This window comes from Caretta caretta, chromosome 3 (assembly GCF_965140235.1).
Source record: "Caretta caretta isolate rCarCar2 chromosome 3, rCarCar1.hap1, whole genome shotgun sequence".
Lineage (NCBI taxonomy): Eukaryota > Metazoa > Chordata > Testudines > Cheloniidae > Caretta > Caretta caretta.
Window position 1 is genome coordinate 61,784,182 of NC_134208.1, and position 26,452 is coordinate 61,810,633.

The following is a 26,452-nucleotide window of genomic DNA, read 5'->3' on the forward strand; positions in this document are numbered from 1 at the left end:
CTAGGCTAGCATACTTAATTTTTTTGTATTTACAATAGAAAGTAATATTTTGAAAATATCCACACAGAATTGTCCCCTTGGGGGAGGAGATAAGGAAATTATCACACATGACAGATGTTAGTCACATAATTTAGTACAGTTCTGGAAGGCTCTCAGGTATGACAGTAATGGGCACATTATGTGAACCTGAATAGAGTAGAATGGATTCTGGACAGGTAATGTTATATGAAGCCTGTACTTATAAATCATTAGATTGAATATGTCTCAGATACTGACCAAATGTTCTTGCCATCTGATGTCTATTTTACACTTTGCTTGATGATTTAAAAGTGAATAGACAGGAATATTTCTGGAATTTGGGAATCTTCTCTATCTGTGATCTGTTGTGGGTGCAGCAAGTACAGAAACTGAAAGCTTTTCTGAGGAGGCTGAGGTGGAAGCAGGTGGCTGAAGGAGGGAGAATAGGTGAAGAGTGATAAAGGGAGGGACTGAGAGAGAAAACATTTTCAAGAAAAAAGGGAAGTGAAAACCCAGAGCAGAAAAAGTCTGTAGGAAGGAGGGAGCAAGAAAACAAGTCGATGAGAGAAACAAGGAAATGAGAAGAGTTGATAGGAGTGAATAAGTTAGAAATGCAGAGTAACTATTGTGGCTTTTTAATGGCTAAGAGAAATGTGTAGGTGCTAAGCATATCGCTAAAAACAGAGAACAAATAATTGTCACCTTTATTTTTTGGAAGTTGCCACACATTTTTGAGATCTCCTAATACAGCTGACATTTAGGTGTCTGACAGGTGTGAGTCCTGCTAAGAAGACCACATGCACTATTTGTTGGTTCTGTTTTTACCTTCTCTGTTAGAATGACATGCATTTAGACACTAAGCACTTCAGAGCAGGCTTTCTGTTATTTGTTTGGCATGTTTGCTCATTGTAGAATACTGTGAACATCTACTGATCTATAGAAATAATAAAGCTGGGCCCAAATCAAACTGGAGATCATATTAAGTTAAATTAAGGTAAGCTGGAGTGTGTCATTGTGTGGCCATCATCACACTGTCAAAGGTTGAAGTAGTATCTTCCAGCCAGTATTTCAGATAAACAAAGGTGTTTTAAAATTCATGTTGACTTAATTCCAACCAAATAATATATTAACTACCAGATCTATCTCTATTTTCTCATCTAGACTCACATCTAAAGAAATCAGATAGTTGGGAAAAGTTACCTTTCTATCTATTTGTAAACATTTTTGAGATTGGAGAAAGATCATTAATATTGTTCCAAAAAGCAATGCAAAAAGGCATTTCTCACCTTTCTAAGAAAGAAAGGGAAGTGACAATATTGTTATCAAGAGATGCAGTGTTCTTGGTTCCAGTAAGATAAACAATGTATTTTTCTAAGTGTAGCAGTGTATGTATTATAAAGATACAAATATAATTACATAGCACCAAGGGGCATGTTTCTAGCAGTTTTTGTCGATCCAAAATAAATTATTGCTAGGAAAAAAACAGTAATTCAAAATACTTGTAATACCCTTAAGGTATATGAGGCATTGTGCAGTAGGCTTTACAAACTTTCAACAGTTACCATCCTATTAAATTTCTTCTGTTGGCTTTTGCTTTCTTAGAAAATGTTTTGCTTTTAGTTTTAAGGGACTTCCTTGTAATTTATAGGAAAAGACACACTACATAGTCAAAAAGTTGTTGTTCATTTTGTATTTACAATACAGTAGACACCAGTCTCTGCTGTCCTGCAACTTGTACATAGAAGCGATAAAACACTACCATTCTGAGTGGGTAGCATTTTGTGGCCACTTTGAACTGTTGTAAAATGGTTGCACAAGTGCAAGACAAGAGGAAATTAGGTTCAGTATGTATTAAATTAGATGACTGATTAGATTAAGGCATTATACAATAGCTCTACTTCAGCCCCCAACTTCGTTCTGTGTTGCCCCTTACATGTGACTTGAACTCTGTGAATTAATCCACAAGACTTCTGTTTTCTCTTTCAAATCTTTATTCAATAACCATTTGGCACCTAAAAGACATCAGCCAAAGAATGTTGGCTAGATGGAGTGGCATTTGGTGATAGCAGATTTCAGTGTGTCTATACACCACTTTTTTTCTTCACTATGCTAGTATAACATAGTATAAGATGATATTTATATAAAATGGTTGCAAATCTTTGCAACCATTTTATATAAATATTGTTTTATATTTTCTGGCTATTTGAGTCAATAAAACATATCTTCATTACTTTGACCAGTCACGTAATAACACCCATGTTTCCTTACAGATCTGCAGTGTCCAACGAGACTGAAATATTTCTTAAACAAGATCCCCTTTTCTAAAAGAAACCAGTAAGAATAACTTTCCTCTTCCATGGAATTCTCTATACTAGGTTAAAGAACTTCTATAATTTATATAGGCAGTCAACAATTAACATTTTCAGCTTGTCACGTGATGCTAATATTCTTTTTAATGTTTCTCTAAACTAGAGTTGGGTGAATAAAAAAATAAAACCTAAAGGATTTTTTAACTAAATATAATTGTTTCTGCCATGTTCACAGCCCATTTTGCATTCACTTTCTGTAAAACTTTGTGAAGTTGGGTTCTGCTAGCAGAAATGCTCTCAAAACTCAAACGTTAAGCTCCTGTTCAGGAACAATAATTTAACATTTTGATTCCCTGAGTGCCGATACCTGCACTTCTTCAGTCTGTCCCTCTTTAGCAACACACACAGACTCGTAGTTTGAGTGCTTTTCTGAATCAGGGCAGTTGGGTTTTGCTAGCAGAAATGTTCTCACAAACTAAATGTTAAGTTCATGTTAGAATCCTTAAGGAAAAATAATCAAAAATTTTCATTCTGCTCATTCGCTGTCGGGGGTTGGGCGTGGGTGGGTGCTTTTCAGAATCAGAGCCTTGGGCTCCAATTCTCCACCCACTTATGTCAGTTGAAGCTTTGTCAACAACTTCAAGGACAGCAGCATCAGTCCCCTTAAGTTTAATTAATAAAAGGACTATTTAAAGTTAAACTCTTTGAATTACTTTGTTACCTTCTGGTTGTCAATAACTTGTTCTACTCCTACCCTTCAGAAATGTTTCACATTGTAATTCTTCACTGTTTTTGTCTCCTGATACATTTAAGTACAGAATTGGAGCACTGTTTCATTAGAGTCCTTTTATTTGCCCTTTAGGCCCTGATTCTGCAATCTTATACGTGCTGGTGGATTCTTTGTTTTGCAGGGGCCACACTGAAGTCAGTAGTGCTCCATGCAGTCATACAATGCCTCAGCACTTTAGTAATTTGTCCATCACTATTATATACAATGCTCTCTGGGTCCACTCAGCCTCTGAGTACTGAGCGTCTCTCTCCCATAACTGCTGTGTACCATTTTTCCCAGCTGATAAAACTGCTTATACAAGTCTTTTAAGTGTTCTTTTACACTAACAGTAAAACAAGGAAATGTTTTTCTTCTGTTTGTAAATTCAGTATCCTGTTTCTCAAGTTGGAGTAACAATGTTGCATTTTCTTTTAACCCTTATTGAGACCTGAGTGAGGAAAGCACTTAAGCACATGTTTAAAGATAAACATATGCTTAAGTCCCATTGACTTCAGTGCTTCTCTGAATGGGATGTTTTCCTTAATCAGGGTCAAAAGGGTACCATGGTTGTTTGGTTAGGCTTCACCTACACATCCGCAAGCAAAGAATTGGGTCCCAAATGGGTTTGTGTGCCATATCCCAAAGTACTAAAAGTATAAACACTATTATCTTTAACTTCCATATTTCTGAGAGTAGATATTTCACTTACTGCTCAGAGAACTTAGTGCTTCAAAAAAAATTATTTTAAAAAGCAATTACTCTTTGAGTTAATCTGCTGTATTTGTTTAATATGTAAATCAGATCACAGTGCATATTGGCTCTTATAAATGCCGGATCAAAAAGCTGGCTTAATCTAGGACTGAGCTCTCTTTTTTCAATAATTTTCCAATTACCTAAAAAGTCTAAGTTATCCTTTTTATCACTAATATTTTGCCAAGACAAGCCATAGTTTTATACTAGCCTTTATATAGTATTGTTCATTCCCATAGTAGCTATATAGCAGCATTTTCAGTGCTGGCATAATTAATAGTGCTTTTAGAATATTTAATAACAAATTTGCTTATTTTAAGAAGATCCAAGGTCACTGCAGTTGTTGAATTAACCCTTCATATCACAGTTAGACTGATGGTTTTAACATGTGAATTTCTTCTTCAACATCTATTTCAATTAATTTTCATGGATAGTCTATAGTTTTCATTCTAAGTGTGTCTTTTATTCAAATTTTAGAAAGAGAATGAGGTTAGGCTGGGTTTAGTAGAAGTACAATGAACAGTTATACATTGCAGCATGATTGCACCATTTGAACTCATGAGACATATTAAAATGTTAAACAATATTTTGTTTCCTGATGTTGAAATTAACTGATTTCTAGTTACTACAATTTTTAAATATAAACAGAATTATTCATGGAACAAAATATTCTCTTGGATTATTATTAATACAGAGTGACAATGACAAATATGGCAGTTGAGGTAGTACAAGTTATGAGTTACAATAGTGTTAAATTGTTTTCATAAATATAATATCAATAGTATTTTCTCTCTTTATTCCATTTGGCCCATCATTCCTAAAACAGTTCCAATGCTAATCCCATACAGGCACTCAGGGGATCCATTTTTCTGAATTATATTTTTCTGGCAAACCACACTTCTATAGACAGAATTTACAACCACACGAATAAAATGTGTGCTGGCTGCAGTCTCTGAACAGAGATCTGTCTCTTTATAGTCAGCAGATCAGGGCATTTTCCTCATGCCATATCTCATGGGACTCGGGGTGATAATCCAGACCAGTAAGGGGTTTTGTCACCATCTGCCTGTAACCCTGGGTGCCTTGCTCTGCAACTGTAGCTCCCAGCCTGGGATGCTCACAATCAGCAACAACATGTTGGTCACACTTAAGTGTCTGTGTGTTATGCAGCCAGCCCTGGTTCAGCAGTTCTGACCCCAACAACCTGTTTACAGCCCCAGAGACACACTCTGGCTTCCACCAGCCTTGTTTACAACCAGCAAGGTGATCCCAACACACACCCAGCGCCCAATTTCCCCAAACCATATGCCCTGAAGTGTCCAGCCCTGCCACAGACCACTCAAAGAAATAATAAGGTTAATTTGTTCCTTTAAAGAGACAAAAGCACATCACAGCTTATTCACTGGGGAAAATACACTTCTCCCTTCAAACACAGCACTAAGCTGGTTTATAGTTTTTTTTAAAAAAAGATTAACATTGGGACATAAGCTAAGTGGTGCCAAGTAAATGAAATAAAAGTAGAGATGGTTACAAGAAAATAAAATTGAAAACAAACATGTAGAAGTTTAAAATGAATCTAACAAGGTACAGGCTTTGTTCAAGATGGTTTCACTTACTTATATTCCTTCTTCCCAATCATGGCTGACTTTCTGTGTCAAGACCTTCCACAGGAGCCTGGCTTCCCTGGTCTTCCCGGGTGAAAGATCTTTGCTGAAGCATGTTTCTCACCTACATTCAGTTCCCAGGGTCTTTAAATCCTCCCACCGTGTGTGAAGGACCCATCTTTCTCAGCTCACATGAGCTTTGACCCGTGGTGTCTGTCTAGTGATAGATGCCAAAGATGGCTTCTGTCTTTGCTTACATCTTCTAAAGATCAATGACCTTGCTTCAAGAGTCAGGATGACCTCATGCCATTCTTTCTTTCCTATGGACTTCTCATTCCCTTACTGATTTTCTGTGTCAATGAGGCTTCCATTGTTTTAGTCACACCTTGCTTAATTTACATAGATGTCATGTAGATAGCTGTCTTCTCTCCCATCTGAGAGCAAACCTGTTGCTCTCTGTTTGGCCACAGACTTTAAAGTATAATGGCATTGTTTCCATATTTCCTCATATAGTGCTAATACACACATTACACAATAATGTTAATCACCAGTATGTCATTGGCTTTCAGAAAAACCCTCACTCGATATACTTTTATAGTACAGTAATATTGTGTACAATGAGCTAATTCAATTGCTTATCACTTAAGGTTCAGCCCCCCTATCTTTATCGACCAGTAAACCATTGAAATGGAATCTTCTGAGGGTTATCCCTCAAAGTAAAGTTTATTCAACCTGTGAGGAAGGTGACATGGAGTCTGGTGGTGAGGAAAGCTCCATGCTCTTTCTTCCCTCCTGCTGGTGTTTGCTGAAATGCAAATTGTTCTGTTTCCTGCAATCTCTCCCTGCCCCCACCCTTACCCCGTTTACTGCATATATGTAAATTGAGGCAAACCCACATTTCTTTGTCTAAGGTAGGCTGTGCTTATGAGTTGTTTGCCAAACACATTTTAATAATATAATTCTAACACATACCCATAACTTTTGGTACATGCCCTGTGCATACATCATACAAAAACATAAATGAAGAGTGAGCTATTAGTTTTCCAATAATATCTCACAAGACCTATTTTGTACAAAGATTATTACAACAGTGTGTAGGGTGTGAATAGAGGAATGCTTAGAACCATAGTAATAGGAATTTGAGGGACATATTGCTTCAATAACTCCTATATCAATTTTCTAACATCAGACTAGAAACCTTTCAATTTGGGACAATCCCAGAAGAAATGAAGATAATACCATGGTACCCCCTCCAGTATTTTGCTGTGAATTTTGCATCTTTTTAATTTTGCAAGATTGGTATGTGAAAATATCTAATCATAATTTTCCATTAGTATCCTCTCCATGAGGGGAAACTTCTAGTACACACATTGGCTTGCACCATATCTTTTAAATCCTCTGGAAAGATTTTCTGATTCAATTTGCTTTTCCCAACCTAACCTCCTATCCTCAGTATTGCCCTGTAGAAAAGAGTGCATACTCATTCATTTTAACCAGAGATCTGATTTGCTAGTAATTTCCTTCCATAGTTCTCTATTGTGAAACAATCAGGTTCCATTCATCCTTATTTTTTATGATATTGAAAATAGCATCTTAACCATACGAATATATGCATTTCTGCCTACTCACATTGCTCTTGCCGTTGTGTGAAGGACTGTAGCTCACTTGTGTCACAGAAATTATGTGTATAATTTAGTCTCCTATTTTTGTCCCCCTTTTTCTCTCTCTTTTTTTTTTTTTTTTTGTAAAAGTAGATATAACATCTGGACTATTAGAAATGATACATTTTGCAGTATCCTTTGAAAATACTAGTCATTTTCCAATATAGATCACAGATATTTAGCGATTATGGATCTTGGCAAACAACAAACATCTAATGTGTTTACAGATGAAATGAAGAAAAGTGTTAAAATAGCTTCAAAAGCAGTGAGTAACATAGTGAAGTCCTCTCATCAGGGTTCCAAGAATCCTTTGTGCTATGTGGGAATCTTGGAATAATATGCTGAATTTACTCATCTGGCATCCTTGTTATGTTGCTTTAGGCTTGCTTTAGCAACCAGGGGCTGGCTTTGTGTCAGAGGAAACAAGTCTGGCACTATCAGCAGTACTCTGATCCTTGACATTGCTGCACCCAGAAGAAGGTCGCAGGCCCAGCTAGAGGGAGTTGACCTTTTTGTTGGGCGATTATGAGCACCTGCATAGTAATTACTGGGCTAATTATATAATTGGGATGATATAAGTGGAAGCAATAGGAAGCAAGGGGGAGCCCAGAAGGGGAGCCTAGGCTGGAAAGTGAAGACTGTGGGGGAGTTGCCCCTTGCTGTAAGCTTGCATTACAGTGTTACATTTTAAGCAAAGACTAAATACATGCCTTAGTGAAAGATAATAACCTGCTGTGTGTGACTGTGAGACCACATGAACTGGCCAGGCAGTTGAATACACTGAGTAGTGGTGAAGATGCCCTGTGACTGTCCCCTATATGTCTTCCCAGCTCTCAACCCATCTAGCCCCCTAAGAACTGGATTGGACCTGAGTGTATAATTATATTGGTGATTAAAGAACTTCTCTATACATAATGACTGTACATGCACTGATAATACTATTTGTGAAGTTCCTGTAAAAATACATATAGAAATTCAGTAACTTTCGCTATAATGTAGCGTAAAATTCCAGATTAAATAACATAAATTGGAAACATTTATTTGTTAAAACTGGAAAAGCAGCAAATGTCAGCTTGATGTATCCATTTTGTCCTTTTCATGCTCCTAACCATTGTATCAATTAGTGTGGCTGTTAGTTTAGATTCTATGATAAATTATTTTTTAATATTTATTTATTTTATTACTGCTGCACCTATGGGCCCTGGTCATGGAGCAGGACCCCTTTGTGCTTGGAGCTGTACAAACACAGAACAAAAAGACAGTCCTTGCCCCAAGGAGCATTCAATCTAAGACAATAGATGGATACAGATAGGGAATACAAGTAAGCAATAGTAATAGCAGTAGGGATAAAGTATATTTTCCTAGGTGACTTAGGAGCCTCAGCCCCATTTTCAAAGGACAAGATTTTCAAAGTTGTTTAGATGTCTAAAAATTCAGATAGGTGTCTCGTGGCATTTTTCAAAAGCCCCTAAAATCAGTGGGGGTTAGACACCTAAACTGCTTAGGTGCTTTGAAAAATCTCACTAGGTTCTTATCTGCATTTTTAGGTGCCTACATATCTAAAAATCTGGCCTTAAATTTCCAGGTTGCTTTTGAAAATGGGACTTAGGCTCCTAAAACACCTAAACATTTTTGAAAATTTTACCCAAATATCAAATTAACCAAACATTTGCTTGTATGGAACAAGATTTAATATAAATGTTTGCAAAGTTGCATATTTTAGGAAATATAGGGACTGATTCTGGTGTAACTCCACTGGTGTGCTAAGGTAGTGCTGGGAGCTTGCACTAGTCTTTGCACTTGGGAATGTTTAGAAAAATTAGGAAAATATCTACCACTTATCCTTGTAAGGAATCAGATCTAATAAATATGATTTGAAAATGAGTGGATAGGACTTGGCTAAACAAAATTAACCAGTTTTTCACCTGATCTTATTTAAATAGCATTGCTGTGCAGGAGCAATTTAATGACCAGACTGGCAGTCTCAAAAAATGAAACCACCACAGTAAGCAATACTTTCCAGGACAGGAACTGAGAATGAGTGAGGGAGAAAAATCAGTCAGCAAAGTGAGAAAAGGTTCTTATTTTAACACTATTTTTTAAAATGTTGACCATAAAATGAATGAAAACAGAAATGCAGTTGGAGAGTAGATTGCATTGTGCTGAAATATTTCAGTCTAGAGCTTAAATGAAACAAATGATACAAAAAAATCTGACCCTTGTTTGCACTTTGGGGACTATGAATCTTCAGTAGCCATTAATTACTGTATCACCACTTTGCTGTCTGCCACTTAAGATGCTAAAGCAGACAACTAATTATCAGAATTCTTTACCCCGCAGCAGAACTTGCTGTGACATGCCGTGCACTTTGCTTCTGCTAATACTTGAACCAAGATGCTCATGGGGCCTGATCCAAAGCCTACTGATGTCAATGGAAAGACTCTACTGGCATAAATAAATAGGTTTTGGATGGGTTCTCAGTCTGTAGCCTGCAACTCTATGTGTGAGACCATCTCTATCAAGCCTGAATGAGCTGTACTAAGAATGTCTCAGCTGGAAGTTAGGCTTACATATTGCTCATTATTATTATTATTATTAATAATATTTATTTATTAAAAAGAACAGGAGTACTTGTGGCACCTTAGAGACTAACAAGTACTCCTGTTCTTTTTGTGGCTACAGACTAACACAGCTGCTACTCTGAAACCTACAATTTATTTATCAGGCATCTCTTTTCAAAAACAGGTTGAACTACTCTCATGAGCAGTAGTTGGCACTAGCTTTAACAAAGTTTTGGAACCTAATGTATGGCAGTTGGTCATGGATGGTGCCATAGTGAAGAGTTTACATTTTCAGATACAGAACATTTGGCATGGTTAGCCAAACTGTGCCTCTCATTAAATCTAGTGTATCTGAGTACAGATTTTCTATTTGTCTGTTTGGAGCATTGTTGGCATTACCCAGGTTTTGCTGAACCCAAAGCTCTTGGAACTTTACTCTTTGTGAGGCAGTGGCAGAAGATAAATCAATGGGACCATGCCCTGTCCGGCCAATAGATAGTTGGTGCAAACAGGCTATGAATGCAAAAGTGCATTCACTCAAAGCTTCTACTTTATTTAATCTCCAGCATTTACACATGTCTGCAACAGGCGAGTATAGCACCCCAAATTAACCCCAGATTAAACTATTTACCCAAGTTCTTGAGGAGGTCTTGAGTGGATATCTGTAGGTGTCCAGTGGCTAATCTTCTGTTTGCAGGGGAACTTCGGAGGTGTGCAAGTGTCCACTGAGCTCAGATCGCTTCCTCCTTTTAAACTCAATGTGTTAGTATTACATAGCTTGTTCATCAAAAAACTGTGGAGCAGAAATTAAGTGTGGAGCTTTCCAGTCTGTCAAGCAGGGAACATTCCATCAGTTAACCAGCTGTATTTCACATAGCAATCGTTATCTATTGCCAGACTTCCCATCTTGCAAAATCACATGCTTCAACAAAAAGCTCAACTAAGGAGGGCAGAGTGTCATGCTTACTCCTCATGGTCACTCACTTCCCACCTCCCAGTCTGTTAGTTGTGCTAAGGTTTCAGAAAGCCTTCCTTTTAGCTGCTTTCAGAAATAAGCATAACAATTGGTATGCCAGCTACTGGCAGTGATCTACGCATGTTACTGGGCTCTGGGCTACCAAAACTCCCACCCCACCTCCGAGTCAGTAGTTAGAATCAATATCTCTCACAAGCATAGCAGGGGCAGGAATGGTCTGAAAGACTGAATCAGTTGTGTCTCATTATTAGTGACCTACATTGTTCCTGTAATACTGGAGCTATTGCTCCAATTTATAAGACGGCTGAGTCTTGGGCATACAAGGATGAGAAATGAAGGTGCCAAGAAAGCTTTGCCTATGTGGAGCCTCTCTCCACAGATCAGTAGCAGTGCTATGAATGCTGGCTCTGACTCTAGAGCCCTGATTGGCAAGGGAAGGAACAAACAGAAGCATCTGGTTTCTCTACCCTTACAGAGCTCTGACTGGCTAGAGACCTGGCAAGAAATCTGTCCCCAACTTCCAGTTGCCAGCTCCCCTCAGATAGAACAATGAACTCCATGGGCTGCTGGAGAGCATGTGTGGTGGCTACTTCAGGGACACAGGAGGCTAAAGAATCTGAGCTCCTGGCTAGGGGACAGGCCCAGGGAGCAGCCCGAGTGTGTTACCCTATGAGCCTGCCCCATACTGTATGTGAAGATCAATCAGAGCTCTGATGAGTAAAGCCCTGCCCGGATACAAATTTATACCCGTGGATGAGGATATCCATTGTATCCACTGAACCACAAGGCTCTCCTGGGAACTGCAGCGGCGAAAGGAGCAGAACATGGGGCTACCACTCCCAGGAGCCAGTGCCCCATGCCAGCAGCTCCTCCAGCTCAGCTGTACTGCTCCCAGCCCCACCCCCAGCCCTTCCACGCAGCTGTGTTTCCTGTCTGGGGTCTGTACAGCCCTCTGGAGGACAGGGCTGGAGGTGGTCCAGCTGTGCTGGAGGAGCTGCCAGCACAGGGCGCTGGCTCCTGGGAGCGACGGCCCCACATTCTGCTCCTTTCGTTGGTGTGGTTCCTGGGAGAGCCCTGCAGTTCAGCAGATATTGATTTCTGTCCGCGGCTATCCGCATCAGCGACTAACTGGGATTGTGTTTTGCTGATGAAGGGGACTGTTACTGATACAGCTGATTGTTACTGAAGACCATGTTGGAGTGATTTTTGAGCAAATTCCTGCCTCCCCAAATATGGAAGGGGAGTCATTTCCATCCCAAGGCAAGGGGTGGGAGTTTGGAATTTACAACCAGCATGAGTAGCACCCTGCACACTTACACCGACACTCATGAAAGGGCCAAAAGAATTTTTGGAAAGAACCTTAACCTTGCATTTTATATAGTCTAGTTTGAAGATAAACTCTTTCCAATACTGAGAGAGTCTGTATTTTCTTCTATTAAAATACTACACCCCATCCCCCCAAAAACCTCTCTGAAAGCAAGCGGTCATCTAAATTGGCGTAGGTAAACAGAAGTATTTGTCATCGGGGGAGCAAGACTGTGACTCAGATTTGTGTACTCATTAACTGAGCATCTCGTTTCTAACCGTTGAAAATCAGCCATATCAATTTTTGCTTTCCGTCAAACAACCCATTTGTGATAAAGTGAAGTCTTTGATAGGGCATTGTGCATTGGGGTGAAGATAATCAGCATGTTTGCAAGAAGTAGGAGTGATGGGTCAGATCCTCAGTTGCAGTAAATTGTCACAGCTCCATAGAAAACAATGGAGCTACACCAATTTATCTCAGCTGAGGATCAGAACTCCTGTTCAGACTCATTAGCATATCTTTCAATTTAGAGAATGTTTGTAAACTTTTTTAAAAAGTAATTAGGTTTGAAAGTGTGTTTCAATGAAATAAGAAAATAACAGTGAAGGGATCCTCATTGCCATGTAAACCTTCCTCAATACACTACTCAATAGCCACCTCTAACACTACATCTTAGTTTTATTCTATAAGGGAAATCTGCTTTTGGATTTATACAGTAGATTTGAGATATTATTATACACTAATTTGATTTACAAAGTTCTAGTAACAGTCATATGACATAGTTTCCTCCTGCCCTTTTATAAAATTCACTTTCAAACACAAGAAGACACCTTGGCAGAAACCTTTGACCAGAAGCATAACCAGCACTGAATTCTGACTTGGACTGACCTCTTAGAGGCTTTGTTTCTGCTTGGTACATTTTTGCAGAATGTAAAGTTTCAAAAAATTCAGTTGGGATTTTCAAAACATTCCTGAATGACTGAAACATAATATTTAGACACCCCAGAATTAAAATCATAAAATCATAGAATATCAGAGTTGGAAGGGACCTCTGGAGGTCATCTAGTCCAACCCCCTGCTCAAAGCAGGACCAATCCCCAACTAAATCATCCCAGCCAGGGCTTTGTCAAGCCTGACCTTAAAAACTTCTAAGGAAGGGGATTCCACCACCTCCCTAGGTAACGCATTCCAGTGTTTCACCACCCTCCTAGTGAAAAAGTTTTTCCTAATATCCAACCAAAATCTCCCCCACTGCAACTTGAGACCATTACTCCTTGTCCTGTCATCTGCTATCACTGAGAATAGTCTAGATCCATCTTCTTTGGATCCACCTTTCAGGTAGTTAAAAGCAGCTATCAAACCCCCCTCATTCTTCTCTTCCGTAGACTAAACAATCCCAGTTCCCTCAGCCTCTCCTCATAAGTCATGTGTTCCAGACCCCTTATCATTTTTGTTGCCCTTCGCTGGACTCTCTCCAATTTCTCCACATCCTTTTTGTAGTGTGGGGTCCAAAACTGGACACAGTACTCCAGATGAGGCCTCACCAATGTCGAATAGAGGGGAATAATCATGTCCCTCCATCTGCTGGCAATGCCCCTACTTATACACCCCAAAATGCCATTGGCCTTCTTGGCAACAAGGGCACATTGTTGACTCATATCCAGCTTCTTGTCCACTGTCACCCCTAGGTCCTTCTCTGCAGAACTGCTGCCTAGCCATTCGGTCCCTAGTCTGTAGCGGTGCATTGGATTCTTCCATCCTAAGTGCAGGACTCTGCACTTGTCCTTGTTGAACCTCATCAGATTTCTTTTGGCCCAATCCTCCAATTTGTCTAGGTCCATCTGTATCCTATCCCTACCCTCCAGCATATCTACCACTCCGCACATATTTCTTTAACTTGCTGACAAGAATATTTTGTTTCAGTTTGTTGAACTAAATAAAGACTTTGGTTTTGGCTTGATTCAACAATAATTTGTGTCCCTCTGATTTATCATGTAGTCCACCCAGGGAGCCCAGTCCATTGAGAAGAATGGGACAGTGGCAACTAAACTACACCTCTTATGAGGCACCACAGCCGCTCAGACAAATCCAGTCTTTATCTCGCACATGATTTTGGTTCAGTTTGGCATTAGCTTGCAGTCAAACATTTTGTTTCAGTTTGATAAACCGGTATGTTTCAGCTGGGCTCAATCCAATCAGAAATGAAACATTTCTCTTCAGTTTTCCCAAAGGAAAATTTTAAAAAAATCAACAAAATTGATTTTTTTCTGTGGAAATTTTTGATTTAATGGCAACTGAATTTTTGAACAAAAAAACATTTATGGAAATTCCCACCCAGCTCTAACTCCAAGTACTTTGCTCTCTCTAAGGCAGGGTACTGACTGAGCTGCAATGTTAGTTCCATTAGGCTCCTCACTGTTAATTCTCTTCAACTACACTAAATGAAAGCAGGAAATTAACTGATATAGTAGTTGTTGTATTTCTGAAGAGAGTCTCCTTTTCACCAACAAGAGGAGGAAGTGAAAAAACTGCTTCTCTAAAAGACCAGTATACTCGATGATTCTGATAGCTACATTTTCCTATTTCATAGAATATCAGGGTTGGAAGGGACCTCAGAAGGGCATCTAGTCCAACCCCCTCCTCAAAGCAGGACCAATCCCCAATTTTTGCCCCCAGATCCCTAGATGGTCCCCTCAAGGATTGAACTCACAACCCCAGGGTTTAGCAGGCCAACACTCAAACCACTGAACTATCCCTCCCCTCTAAACTATCCCTCCCCTCCAGTGTTTAACAGAACGAAGAGGTGTAGTAGCCCTTGGCAGCAACTTCTGGTCCACTTCATTCCCTAACCTAGAGGTTTTTAATAACTATTGTTCTTACCCATTTTTGCATTTTGTGCATGTTAGCACAAAGTTTATCATTTTGCGTGTATATTTTTTTAAGAGAGTGGGCTTTTAACTTTTAGATCCTCTATTTGTGTCTACTCAGAACTGGAATTTAAGTTTTACTGAAGAGGCACTTAGGAGACTATCCTTGCTGATTGCTGGACAGGAAAAGTCTAAAGTTACATTGTCTGCCAACATAAAAAGGGACATGCCGCTGCTCCTTATTTGCTATTAATCAAAGTAGCTCCAGTGACTTCAGGTGAAATTGACTTAAATAGAACTATACTGATTTACACTAGAGTTATGGAAATATACCAGCTGCAGTTTGAGAGTAAACACTGAGCAGTGCTTCCATCAGTTCCAGTACGACCAGTTGCACTGAGTTTCCATGAGTGAATGAGCTACATGTCAGGCTACGGTCAGTGCTTTTGAAAGAATGGAAATTTTGAGTGATCAGGAAAAAGTGTCACATGGCTCAATAACAATAACTTGGGTGGTTTTGGTCTTTCTAAGAAAGTATCCACTGGTCTATAGCTGTGTTTATCCCTATACAATTCAGAGGGAGGAATTTGGAAAAAGTAGAATTAATAAAGGGTGAAAAAAAGATGAAAATTCTAGGCCTAAATCATCCCCTCCCGTGGGAGGCAAGTATGGGCAAAATACTCAGAAAACAGTTTGATCTCAAACAGCGTTGAAGGTGTTCCTCATTAGGGGGATGAATTAGGACTGTCAGAGGGGAACCTGTGTGGCTGTCTAGCCACTGGAGCCAAAGGAAGTAACTATAGAAACTCTTGGACCCAACCCCGTGGATTTTGAAGCATCCTCACAAAACAGGAGGCCCTTACCAAAGCTAGCTCTGAGCTCATGCTTCTCTTGGCTAACAGATCACTACCTCATGCCAAGGGACTAGAAGCCACAGATCATAAATTACAGTTGCTCTAAGCAGCAAAAAAATCTGAGGTAATCCATTAGACAATGCACTACTTTCCAAGGGAACAACTCTGCTTTGAGTTGATGCGCCCAGCTTTTGTCCTGCTACCAGTCAGCCATGAATTCCCACAAACCTGCAGAGCCACAGCCACGCAGTGTTCACATGGAGGGAGTTCCTGGGCTGAAAGTTGCAGAAGTTGCTCTACAATTTAAATTCCTAATCCCCATACTTACTGGCCTAATTTGGGTAGCGTTTGAACTAACTCAATTCCCTCCATGGATTGGTGGGGATGTAGTGGCCTCTAGAACCCAAACAAAATGGTCAGATAATTAGCATTTAATCACAAGAAAAGCTAAAACCTAGAATTTTGGCAACAGTAGTTTATTAATTATAATTATTAATTAACAAACACCCAGATTCTTAAAAAAAAGCTCTGTGAAGATTAATAGCAATGGTAGAGCACAGGACCATTTCAACTTCACAGATTTTCTCTTCACAAATCCTGTAAGCTCCCTCTTATGTTAAATTACCACTGACTGATATCTTGAAAAGCGATGTCAAAAAGACCACAGCAATCCTACTATAGAAGATTCGCCAGGTTTTATATTTTAAAAAAAATCAATGCTGTAGTGACAAAGGGGATGAAGAAGCTAATGTTGATATCTCAATCCATGTCCTTCCTTAAATTTTACACCAAGATATACATTTTTCCTTTTAGTTTGTCAGCCAAACTCCAAAGGACCACTCGTCGTGGTTACTTGTTATGGCTTTTTACTTTTTAATCACAACCTCAAACAAAATAACAAAAAATTAACTTTTCCAATTTCTTATTGGATTTTTCCCACCAAGGCAGTGGGCCAAAAAGCCAAAATTGTACATCCAGCCTTGGATTTTTTTTCCCCCAATATGTTTTTTTAATAGGTAGCAAACTGAAAAAGAAAACCCATATCTTTATACCTTTATAAAACCAAAGCTCAAGTAGCTTTAGCTTTTTCTTAAAATTTATTTACTGTGTCATCACTAGTCCCATGTGGATTGCAGGCCTGCAGCCTACTGATTCTGCCACCAGACATGCGGTGTTTAGAACTAAATGATTAATTACTTTTCTGTTGCCATTTGCTCAGCCATTGTGTAACTGATGCTGCAGCTGGCTGACAGGGAACAGTGGTAAACAAGACATTGAATCTCACAATTTTCTTTTTAGCCCTTAGATAGTTTACATTGTATCATATGGGACATAAGATTATAGTTTTAGTTCAAATTCCAGTGAGTAAGTGTCTGGAATGGTAGGGATCCGATTCAAAATGCTTTCCCCCCTTCTACCTCTGATACACACACACACTTTTGTGCATGCAGCATCATGCATCATCCCAGTCCTTTTGTGTCATATTTGATTGCATTAAATTGCTGTATTTGATCAGTGACATAACTAATTAGATGTTTGACAGAACAATGCATCATCTGTGAGATAAAATACTTATTTCAGACCAATCATGTAGGTATTACGTGGTAATTTTATAAATGTGTCTGGTCATCTTGTTGCCTACCCCAGCACTCTACAGGAACCAAAGCGGCAAGGTGTGTTGTAGCTTGGCTAACCCCAAATCCAACACTTGGATGATAATCCTTCAAGAACAATCCAGGTGCTACAGGAATTGGTGTTGATTTGGTAGAAGGAATATCTGCCTCTGACTCACTATTGAACCAAAATCCTAATATTGTGTTAGGGATTGTTATGAGATGTTTGGACTCTGTCCTGTATTTGGCAAGGAGATAGTTAAAACCTTCTTACTGAGCTGACAACAACTGGCTTTTCCTCATTGTTGGACGTATACAGGAGCCAAGCCACAAGTAGTGGGAGAAGGTAGCTGGGTGGAACTGTGGATAATTGGCACCCGAGCCGAACCCATGGTGGTGTAATACAGCATTACCAAATTCAATTTAAATAAATAAAAGGCAACACCATACAAAAGTGGTGAACATGGGGTACAGAGTGTCATAGTTAGGTAAACATAATATTAGGGCTGTCAAGTGATTAAAAAAAATAATCGTGATTAATCATGTGATTAATTGCACTGTTAGTAATAGAATGCCATTTATATAAATATTTTTGGATGTTTTCCACATTTTCAAATATATTGATTTTAATTACAGCACAGAATACAAAGTGTACAGTGCTCACTTTATTTTTTTATTACAAATATTTGCACTGTAAAAAAGAAACAGTATTTCAATTCACTTAATCCAAGTGCAATCTCTTTATTATAAAAGTTGAACTTACAAATGTAGAATTATGTACAACAAATAACTGCATTCAAAAATAAAACAATGTAAAACTTCAGAGCCTACAAGTCCACTCAGTCCTACTTCTTGTTCAGCCAGTCACTCAGACAAACGAGTTTGTTTATATTTGCAGGAGTTAATGCTGCCCGCATCTTGTTTACTGTATCACCTGAAAGTGAGAACAGGTGTTCACATTGCACTGTTTTAACTGGCATTGCAAGATATTTACATGCCAAGTGCACTAAAGATTCATATAACCCTTCATGCTTCAACCCCCATTCCAGAGGACATGCATCCATGCTGATGATGAGTTCTGCTCAATGATGATCCAAAGCAATGCAGACCTACGCATATCCATTTTCATCATCTGAATCAGATGCCACCAGCAGAAGGCTGGTTTTCTTTTTTGGTGATTTGGTTTCCATAGTTTCTGCATCAGAATGTTGCTCTTTTAAGACTTCTGAAAGCATGCTCAACACCTCATCACTCTCAGATTTTGGAAGGCACTTCAGATTCTTAAACCCTGGGTTGAGTGCTGTAGCTATCTTTAGAAATCTCACATTGGAACCTTTTCTGTGTTTTGTCAAATCTGCAGTGAAAGTGTTCTTAAAACGAACAACATGCTGGGTCATCATCTGAGACTGCAATAACATGAAATATATGGCAGAATGCAGGAAAAACAGAGCAGGAGACATACAATTTTCCCCCAAGGAGTTCAGTCACAAATTTAATTAACACATTGTTTTTTTAACGAGCGTCATCAGCATGGAAGCATGTCCTCTGGAATGGTGGCCGAAGCATGAAGGGGCATATGAATGTTTAGCCTATCTGGCATGTAAATACCTTGCAATGCTGGCTACAAAAATACCATGCGAATGTCTGTTCTCACTTTCAGGTGACATTATAAATAAGAAGCAGGCAGCATTATCTCCTGTAAATGTAAATAAACTTGTTTGTCTTAGCATTTGTCTGCACAGGAAGCAGGACTGAGTGTACTTGTAGGCTCTAAAGTTTTACATTTTTTTTTTAAGTCCAGTTATGTAACAAAAAAAATCGACGTTTGTAAGTTGTGCTTTCACGACAAAGAAATTGCACCACAATACTTGTATGAGGTGAATTGAAAAAAACTATTTCTTTTGTTTATCATTTTTACAGTGCAAATATTTGTAATAGGAATGATATAAAATGAGCAGTGTACACTTTGAATTCTGTATTGTAATTGAAATCAATATATTTGAAAATGTAGAAAAACATCCAAAATATTTAATAAACGTCAATTGGTATTCTATTATTTAACAATGTGGTTAAAACTGAGATTAATTGTGATTAATTTTTTTAATCGCAATTAATTTTTTTTAGTTAATTGCATGAATTAAATCTCTTCCCCAAAGGAGGAAGCTGGTTGAACAGTCACTCAGACTGCCAAAAGACTCTAGGGAAAGGGGTATTTGTCCCCAACAAAGAGGGTAGAGGGATGTCAGGAGACCACTCTCCTTCTTCCACCCTGCAGTAGACAATGTAAAGTTAGGTCTGAAACCTGGGAGTAGGATTACTATTCAAGGAATAGGTAGAGTTTCCTTGGAGGTTTGCGATTTGCTCGCTCCAAGCACCTGTGGGAGTGGGAGAGAGGGACAAAAACTGGAGGCTCTGGTTCATTTAACACACACAACCCACACCCTCAGGGTTTGTTCAGCTCCAAATTATAATTATTGTAGGGAAAATAATGTATTGTTTGGGCTTTTGCATCATACTGCTTACAGACATGCCTGCACTGCACATTCCATTCCAAGAGTGAGGGAAAATATCAGGCTGTCATTAAATCTTGTTATTTTTAACAGCAATTTCCCCCAGAGAATTCAAGTGATAGGCCCCCTACTTAGATCAGCAACAAGTGTTTTTGCTACAGTCGTGAGTCTCTGCATCCCAACTGTCCTGATGTTGAGTCCTGGGTGGAGAGAGATTGAAACCTCCTCACTTGTATAGTTCACTGCACTCTCATTCATTAAATTGCCTTTTGCACTTGTTATGCGTACTGATACAGAGCCCCTCTACAGCCTAAAGTCAAGAGGTGACAATATTTTCCAGAGATCCCACTTTGGTGGAAACATGACTACCAAGGTGAAGAGGTAACTAGAAACAAGAAGTTAAAGGGGGTTACATGGTAAAAAGTCATTCTGAAATAATAACTCTAAGTAATATTGGGGGTGGGGGGAAGGGAGGCAGAAGGCCCAGGCAGACCCATTCTGGGCTCTGTTTACAATGAGATGTGATACATAACACAGTACAATTGCTATAATATGGGTTGACACATGGAGTTAGTGTTGATTCATAGACATAGTGAATCACATAGTATTCTGATTGTAACTGGTTAAGTCTCTTGACTAGCATCAGGTAGTCAGTATAGAATTGTTTGTTTTGTGTTTAGTTTGTTAAAATTTCTGTATGCCAATATGTTGCACTGCACCCTGTCATAACGGGCACTAATGGTGAACCATCATATTCTGAATCACCGCTTTTCAAGTAGATAGCTGATACTCACTGCTCTGTGTTGGGGATATGTGTGTCAGCAGCTTGGCTGATATCTGAGAGTCAGGGCTATAATTTGGAGTTGCTGCAGACAGCATGAATTTGCAGATCATTCAATCTCTGCACACATCTCCGTTGTTCTCTGCCAGTGCATTGTGAATAGTGTGCTCATCCTTAAAATTTTCTGAGATCTTTCTGCAAAAGTAGTTCTTTAGGATTAACTACGGATAAACTTGATAAAATTGTTGGAGATTGGGGGAAAAAACTAAATGAATATACATTAGTCCTTTGGATGCTATTTTCATTAAAATTATCTTTGCGTTCACAGTAAAAGACAGCATATTCTGGCATTCAGTGGGTTTTAGACACAGTAAGCATATAAATATATAGAATCACTGAACTCTGTTTAATATTTTTCGTACATCATTAACATGTGAGAGTCTGTAATTTGAATTCGTGTCATATTTTAAATATTGGACTTTCAGTGTTCTCCCAAGCTGTTGTTTGGACAGAGACTAGTAAAAAAATCATGTTTAATATAAATGCTATGATTTCTCTTGACATGGCTTCTTGATTAAAGTGTCTGTTTATACAACTGCAGAAGAATGAGATGGTATATTTCAGACCATTCAGCGGGATAAGAAAAAACTGATGATCAAGTTGAAATTTTGTGTAATTTTCCAGGATAAATGAACTGATGACAGCCAAGGATCAATATGTCTGTTTTTTTCCTGCTTTGTGGAATAGACTAGCATTTTCACTGAGATAGTCTTCGTTATGGGAATGTAATTCATATTTAATCCCAACCAAAGTTTCACCCATTGTAATATTTAATTTGCTCTATTTTTCTCTCCTTAGCAACTGAAATTAAAAGAATCTCCAATATAGTCGTCAGGAGGAGTCCTTGCTTTGTTCTTAACTGTTATTAAAAGAAAATGCTATTCAACATATACACAAGGGAGAGCCAGGAAAGAACAAATGCAAAAGTAAGGGCCCATTTGAGGCTCGTAAACTATAGTTATACCGTTTTTTTCTATTTTACACAGAGTTTTTCAGTTAAATGAATTAGCAATTAATAAGCATTCACAGATATGAGCCGGGGGCGGGGGGAAGCGTGCTTAAATCTCTCAACCGTAGGAGCTTTCCAGTTTTTCATCTTGTGAATGGAAATCAATGTCACTTTCTTGAGATCAGTTATTGGTTTCATAAACTGGAGTGTGTGACACATTTCTAGGCAGCTTAGCTAGGCTTGTATGTGTGTGTTCATGCAGAAGCAAACAATAGGAAAGCTGATAGGATAGATAAATGGATTTGTAGAGTAGGAGTGATAGATGTAGCTTGGATGTCTGCAGACTTAATTGTTATACTTTTCAATATGTCAGTTAGTAGTAATAGTGCAGCCTTTCAAAACTTCTGTCATCATATGTCAAGACAGCATTACCTATAAGTAAGAAACATTGTATAAACAAGCTCCATGATTTTAAAATCGAACCAAAGCAAAAAATGACTAAAGAATTTGTATTTCATGGCCTATTCTTTTTCTTTTTTTTAATAGCCTGGGAAAAAACAAAAATTCTCTCTTTTGTGTTAATTTCTTTTTCTTTTGAGATAGTTGAGCAAACATATTCTGTAGTTGTTTCTGAAGGCAAAAGAAGGTGTGCCTCTAGGATTGGAATACTGCTGCTGTGGGAGACAAAGATGTTTGTGGGAAGTGATCTGGAGTTCAGTGGAAAAACTCAGGGCTTTTCTACAAGGTGAGGAGATGCACATTACGGGGGTGTGATTTCTAAAGTGCACTGTGTAGCGCATTAATTAGTCCATGTATATTAAAGCTCACTAGGGAACATTTTGTGCACACCAGCAGGGTCTGCACAGATCAATTAATCTGTAATACATTGGTGTGTTTTAAACTCACACCTCTGTAGTGCACATTGTCATGCCATGTAGACAAACCCTCAGACTGTCAGCTCTATTTTGGCTCAGAGAGCCATGGTCCATGTACAAAGTGGGATGGAATGCTCCTCTCCTCTCAGTGGTCAGACTGGTGCCATGTGATCTCAACAAGCCCCTCTCCCTCAGAATCAGGAGAGAAGGACACACCATGAGGTCTAGTCCCCAGATTTATGTAACCTGAAATATCATCTGAGGTTTTGGCAAGGTCTGCTGGGAAGGGGGCTTTGTATGTCGATTTTAAGGTCAGAAGGGACCTTTAGATCAGCTCATCTGATCTCCTGTATAACACAAACAAACTATAATTTTATTCAGTTACCCTTGTATAGAGCACAAAAACTTGTGTTTGGCTAATACAGATGTAAGCAGAGTCAGGATGAGCTCCACCCTGACATCTGATGGTGAGTTGTGGCAAGTTGTGGAAAAAAATTTCAAGGGCTGATCTCATTTGCATAGGCACACCCACCCTGCCTCGCATGAGCCCATAGCTGCCCAAATGGTCACTTTGGCTGCTGTGGGATCCCCAGTTTCTCTGTTATTGGGGCAGGAAGAATAAATTGTTATTATCCTGATTATATGAATCAAGGACAGTGGAACTGTACTTGGCCTTTTGTTATGATGGAGGGACTCGCCATCAACAAAGCAACACTCGCTAGGCAAGGGACATGGGTTCCAAAACTGAGTGAATTGAGAGAGGTTGGGACAGGTATTAATACCTGGTGGTATGGGCCCCCTGGTGAGGGCCTTACATGCTAATTGCACTTCCTCCTCTCTCCACTGTGGAATATTAGAGCTAATTTTGATTCCATGAGGAGTCTAGTTACAGGCTGCTGAGCTGAATTCACTTTGGGCCAATGGTGCACCAGGACTGAGGCTCCCCTGCTGCAAGCTGAAATCACAAAAGAGCTAAACTTACTAAGAGCTGAAATCACTGAGTGTTGTGTTAAGTAGTGGGGGAGCCTGAAGATATATGGCGGAGCAGAGCGGCTGGTGGAGCAGAGCAGTTTGTCGGATGCCTGGAGCAGCTCATGGGGTGGCTGGCAGAGCAGAGCGATACGTGGGATGGCTGGTGGCGCAGAGCGAAGCCCTATGGGGAGGTGGGGCAATCGGCTTCGGACCATGTAAGGTGCCCCTTAACCCCCCATCTCCACCCAGGTCGGGAGGTAAAACTCTGCAGATAAACTTTCGAACTCTGGCGCTGCACCAACCAGGGACAGAGACTTTTGGGTTGTTGGACTTTTGGGACTTCGGGTGACTTTTGGGTTGCTGGACTCAAGAACCAAAGGGAAAGGACACAGTCCAGTCTGCTTGGGGTGGGTATTTTTGCTCATGGGTTGTGTTATAATAATGCCACATTGTTTCTCTCTGTTATTAAAAGGCTTTTGCTACACTCAGACTCTGTGCTTGTGAGAGGGGAAGTATTGCCTCTTAGAGGTGCCCAGTGGGGGTGGTATATATTTGTCCCAGGTCACTGGGTCGGGGCTTCAGCCGGTTTTGCATTGTGTTATTGGAATGGAACCCCTAGATTCTGAACCCGGCCCTTGTTGCTGCCAACTCTGACGGGCAGAAGGGTTACACGTATCTTCTAGAAAGGCATTCAGTATTGATTTAATGACAGCAAGAGATGGGGAATCCATCACTTCCCTTGGTAGTTTGTTCCAGTGGTTAATCACCCTCACAGTTACAAATTTGTGTCTTATTTCTAATTTTACTTTGTCTGGCCTCAGCTTCCAGCCACTGGTTCTCATTATGCCTTTCTCTGCAATACTAAACAGCTCTTTAGTACCTAATATTTTCTACCTGGGAAGGCACTTACATGCTGTAATCAAGTCACTTCTCAATCGTCTTTAGGATATGCTAAACAGATTGAGAGTTCAAATCTCTCACATTTTCCACAGCCCTTGAATCATTTTTGTGGCTTTTTTCTGCACCGTCTCCAGTTTTTCAACATTCTTTTAAGAATGTGAATCCCATAACTGGATGCTTTATTCCAGTGTCAGCCTCACCTACATCCTATACAGAGGTAAAATCAGCTCTATGAAGAAGCATACCAACCCCATGCTGAGCCAGCAAGGGTTAATGAGCTGCTGTGGGTTCACTCAGCCCCACTCTGTTACCCCTGCACTTGCTCTCAGGTAATGAAGGGGCAGTTAAACAGGGAAGAGGAGAGCATGGTAGATGGCTGACTAGAGAGGAGAAGAGACTTCCTGTCTCTTGCTTCCTGAGGAAGAGACCAGCCCAGAGCCCCTCTGGAGAAAGGAAAACTTGGCACAGGACTATTGAGTTTTTCTTCATAGGACAGTCTCTTTATTATAGACTATTGGGTGACCAGTGCTGGTGGGGAGAGGCCTGAGACGTCAATGTGACTGTTGTATGGAACTCCCCTCCAGGGTGGGTGTGGGGAAGCGCCTGAAGCTATTGGAATTCTGTGTAGTTGGGCTTGCGCTGTAGTTTGTCTTGGCGCCTGAAGAGCATGGTCACAACCTCCCTACTCCCTTGTATTTTTCTTTATGCCACTGGATTGTTTAAATTGGTGGCTGAGATGAAATTCCCTCTGAAGCAGTGCTGAGTTGAATTTGGAAGAACTGGGACATAAGCCCTACAATAACGACTTCCTAAATCTGCAGCTGGAATGCTGCAGTGCCCATGCTGAGCCCAGGTGTAGCAGAGTTAAAACTGACCAGCGTGAAGAGAACCGTTGAGGAATCTGGGAGAGGAATGGAGTAGCAAGGACCTAGCCATCCTCACAGCAGCCAGCATATGTACTTACAATGTTTAAGACATGGACTAGCTAGAGGTTAATAACAAAGATTTTGTGCCAGTGTTCTGGTAGCAATCCCTGTGTTTGTTTATTAGTACCTAGAGAGGCCCTACATGAGTGCTAGGCATTGTACATAGTAAGAGACATTCCCTTCCCTGAAGAGTTTACAACCTAAATAGACAAGACACAGGCCGGGGAAAGGAAGTATTTTCCCTATTTTAGTGATGGGGAACTGAGGCAATGAGAACTGAGATACTTACCCATGCGATGCATCTGATGAAGTGAGCTGTAGTTCACGAAAGCTTATGCTCAAATACATTTGTTAGTCTCTAAGGTGCCACAAGTACTCCTTTTCTTTTTACATTACCTTACGTATTTCATGACATCTATTCATTACCTCCCCTTGTTCCTGATATCTTGGACAAAACATCCCTATTCATTGTATTGTCAAACTATCTTATCTTGTACTAGATTGGGATGTATCTGTACTAGCTGGAATATATTTGTGCAAATATCTAGTGCCTAGTACACTAGCAACAACTTTGCCAAGTTCATATACTGGACACTGAACTTGTAAGCATCTGCTTTAATATGTGGCCTGACTTTGGTTCACAGACTTGAGCCAGACCCAGTGCCCCAGGGTCTCTCTACTACAGTGTGTTCCAAGGTCTGTACAGTAGAGGTGTTTGTACACAATGTGGTTCAGAATATTCTCTTGAGGCTATTTGTACTGGATCTTTCAAAAGTCCAATATCACCAAATTCTTTGAGTTCTTCCACCTTTCTCACTAGGCCCAGGCTGCTGCTGAGAAGCACATGCATGCACTCTGAACATAAAGTTTTTGTCTTTGTAAGTTTCTGTGGTGAACTAGCCCATGTGGTTCAGAATACTTTCAGGGTTAGTAAAGACTATGTCAGGTGATTACAGCTCTGGGAATTGTTGAAAGTGATTGTAAGCCCCTTCTGCAGTGACACTCACATCTGCTCCTGAGTCAATTTTAAAGTCAACAGTCTTTCCATGAATATTCAGTTTCACTCTCCAAGCAGGCTCTGTGTCATCACACATGATAGATCCCAGAAAGAGTGGATCATGATTGTCTGCATTCATAGCACACTCAGTGCCTTAGTGTGGCAAAACAATTGCAAAATGTCCATATTTTGTG